The sequence below is a fragment of the Gracilinanus agilis genome, chromosome 3, assembly GCF_016433145.1.
Source record: "Gracilinanus agilis isolate LMUSP501 chromosome 3, AgileGrace, whole genome shotgun sequence".
Taxonomy (NCBI): domain Eukaryota; kingdom Metazoa; phylum Chordata; class Mammalia; order Didelphimorphia; family Didelphidae; genus Gracilinanus; species Gracilinanus agilis.
In genome coordinates this window covers 479402826-479406699 of record NC_058132.1, presented here as the reverse complement: position 1 = coordinate 479406699, position 3874 = coordinate 479402826, and the positions used below count along the sequence as shown (strand labels likewise).

Sequence of the window (3874 nt, the reverse complement as noted above, 5' to 3'; positions counted from 1 at the left end):
CTCCTCTCTCTCTCTCTCTCTCTCTCTCTCTCTCTCCCCTCTCTTCCTTCCTCCCTCCCTCTCTCCCTCCCTCTCTTTCTCTCTCTGTCTCTGTCTCTCTGTCTCTTTGTCTCTGTCTCTTTCTCTCATTCTCCCTTCTTCTTTTTTCTTCTCCCTGTCCTTTTCTCTCCTTACCCATTCCACTGTGGTATGATGGGGTAGCATAAAATACTTGGCATATTGAAAAGCTAGTCTGTCTGGTCTCCTTGGGACCGGATTATCCAGAATCGGGGTGGGGACTAGAATGGTCCCCATCTGACTCTCAGAGCAGGCGCATGAATTCATAACACCCCATCTGGTGTGTGGAAATATATGTATGTTTGTGTATACAGACTCATCACAGCACTGGATATGCTACATTTTCTTCAACATTAGAAAAGGAAAATTGTATATTTCTTGCATTGTTTAATTTAGGAAAAGCCCTTTCTGATACTGACTACATTTTATTTGAATTGTTTCTTCCTGAATGTTAAAATATGCCTTTCGCTTTGTCTCTAATTTTCCTGAGGGAAAACTGAAGGGTAGGAAAGAAGGGGGCTGAGGAAAGCACACAAAACCTGGGGACAAGTTTCAAATAAAAGGAAATTAAATGACCCAAGAGGGGTAAAGGAACTTTTGCAGAGCATCTATACTTTCATTTTAGCCTATAGACTGCTATTTGTTCCACACATTAAATAAAACCTTCCACCTCACTTTTTGAAAGAAAGCAAGATGTTTTAATAAGCAAAAAAATTCTTTTTAATATTGAATATCTCCCAAAAGAAGTATTATGTCCCTTCCCAATCTCACTCTAGCCCATCCTCCTTCCCATCTTTTCAAGAGTTATCTGCATAAGTGGCATATCCAGCTTAAATAAATCGTTCCTCCAGGCATTTTTTGAGCTAGTGCTGCTAGGTTTTCTCAGCGGTGGTTAAAATAATCCTTCTGTATAAAACAAGTAGGGAAAAAATCTCTTGTAGACTCTATGTCCTAGCAAGAGACCTTTTCAGGGGAATAGTGCAGGGAGTGGGAGAGAGAGAAGAGGCTGAGGGATGGGGCATACATGCTGGCCTATATTCTCAAGAAAGATTGATCTAACAGCACCATATAAATTAATGAAAAGATTAAACTTTTGCTGAAGGGGACATCAACTTTTATGTCATCTCCCAGTATCTTCTGCTTGGGATCTGTAATATCTTCCAGGCCTTGATGTACTGTTTCTATAAAAATAAATTACTTGTAATTTAATTCTGCACTCTTTCTTTCAGTAGTTTATTACTGAGTAGCACCTTAACAGGATGTTCATAGTTACAGAAAATTGGTTCCTCAAGTGCTTACAGGTCTTGGAAAACCCTAAAATAAAAAGAAGGGAAATGTGTAGCTATTGATTCAGGCGTGAATTAAAATTTAACTACTGTAAATAAAAAATACTTGGAAATATAAAAGAATAATAGTTGTATGTTGACCATAGAAGGATCACATAATAAAAGGAAAAGGCCGAGAGTGCTCATAAAATCCTTTAATTGAAATATTTATTGAATGCTGAAATAGTTGGGGGGGGGTAGAGGAGGGCAGAAACCAATGTTGGGAAGGAAAAAAAAGAGCTATATTTTAATACTATCTGAATTGTTTTATAATCCTTTTCTGTACAGCCTGTCCCTTGTTGTTAAAGGATATAGTTTCAATTTAGTGTGGAAATTTGCTGTAAATAAATTGAGGCTCCTATGGTAGCTGGTCCTTATTAACCTTTTATTTTTAGTGTTGTACTGGAAACTCATATCACCCAGCTGTCAGGGTTATAATTGAAAGTTATGAGACCATAGTGAGGAGCAGGCGGTAATTCAATTACAACAAATATCTTTGGGTTTATGGTGCAGGGCTAAATTAAATGTCATTATTCACTGTCTCTAATGGAAATCAAAAGGAAATCAGATTAGAGCATTTGTGAAAGAAATCACTGAGTGGTCCTTAATGAAGAAATAACTGTCTAAACCAGTGTACTGTGCTTTACTTAGCATATTCATGACTAATTGGAATTGATCGTGAATCACACCAAGCCTGATTTATTATCGCTTAACGCAGTGGCTAATTCATCACTTTTATTTCCCATAATCTTATTTTTTTTCCTTTGGCTGATGGGAAAGTGAGCTTTGCCTTCTAGATTTAAATATGGCTCTGTTTTTGAAAACTGCAGAAGTTGGTCAAATGTTGCTCTCCCTCCCCACCCCCTACCCCCAATTCCAAAAACTATTTAAAAAGATATTAGTTGTGGACGAATTTCATATAATGGTCACCTAGAAAAGGGAGATTAAAAACATTTTTAATAAAGATAATTAATGTGGGATGGGATAAAAATATATTTGGGTATAGTTCTCAGGACATTATGATAAAACTTTCCTTGTAGTTCATAGAACTCTAGGGGGAGAAAATCTTTACTGTTTGTTCAGACTAACTGGTAGGTCTTTTCAAGGCACAAGCCTCATTGTAGGTTGAGGCAACCGTATAAAAGTCCAACAAATAAAAAGTTCAGATAAATATTTTCAGTCAGATTTTAGTGTCTTCTTAAATAGTTCAGGATTTTCTGAGGTTTAACTGAATTGAAGACCGCTCTGTATTATTCCGGAGATCAGTTAGTGTTCGGGCGGTTCAGAAAGGGAGGGCAGAAAGAGTACTTTCAGCCCTGCAAAAGCACTGAAGTACCCTGGGTAATTAATGCCTTCGGAAGCCTTTCTTTGCACTAATTACTCCGTTGTAAATGACCATCATTAAGGCAATTGAAGAAAGCTTGGAGGGGAAAGCTGCTGTAGGAAGTGCAGTTAGTATTAATTAACCGTGTGATCGCTTGGCAAGTGTAAGAACATCAAAGGTTGGAGGTGTTTATTTAACTTCAGATTTTATCAGCGATGGAAGTTAATGTTTGTCCACAAACCTGAGCTTTGTAAGAGAAGGGGTTGGGCAATAGGAGAGTGGAGATCCGGGAATAAAGGGAAGTCGCCTCGGGAAATCATCCCAAAATCTTTAGACAAGATTTGAGAAATTAACCATCCTCCCCAAATCCTATGCCTTTCTCGAACAGAACTACAATCCTAGAGGGAAATTTTATATATTTTTAAAGAGCAACAATTTGATGTGGCCTAAACTGATGTGAAACATTAAATAAAAAGGCAATCGAAAGTGTTTTGTTTTGTTTTTTTAAAGCAGTTTTGAATTTTGGAATGAGACGAGCCCTTATTGGATCACTGACGTTTTCTCCTTGTTTGCATAATGACTCCTGAAATCCTAACTTGGAAGGAGTTCGTTATTGTTTTTTAAAGGAGTGTATCAAAAAGTCTTCAGAAGAGTCTTAGACCATAGTTAAGGTCTGAAGGGGAATTCTCCACCCCGTCCCCCATCCCCAATTTATTTGGGTCTAGAATTGCTCCCTTGCTGTTTATAACTCCAATTCAAATTTCTTAAGTGGGTTCTTTAAAACTTGAGCAGGACACTAAGAGGTGACAGCCAAGATGTAGCAAAAGTTAGGAAGTGAAGTTTGTTGAATGAGATTTGGCCCCGAGTAATCTCTGTGTTTTCACTTGTGGTATTGCAGAGACTGCTTTCTTCTCTCCTCTTTCCTTGATCACCCAAAGAAATCATCAGAACCAAAGGAATCTTTCTGAAGGTGACTCTTCCTATCCCCTACCCCTATCTTTTTCTTTCTTTCTCTCTTTCTCTCCTTCCTTCTTTCTTTCCTCCTTTTCTTTCTTTCTTCCTTCTTTCTTTCCTCCTTTTCTTTCTTTCTTCCTTCTTTCTTTCCTCCTTTTCTTCCTTCCTTCCTTCCTTCCTTCCTTCCTTCCTTCCTTCCTTCCTTCCTTCCTTC

At 38.0% G+C, this 3874-nt stretch overlaps 1 protein-coding gene across 1 annotated transcript in view; it reads left to right on the top strand.

The window, feature by feature from the left end:
- Positions 1-3874, top strand: part of LOC123241729 — a 61355-nt gene that overhangs the window by 53028 nt on the left and 4453 nt on the right. The window lies entirely within an intron of this gene.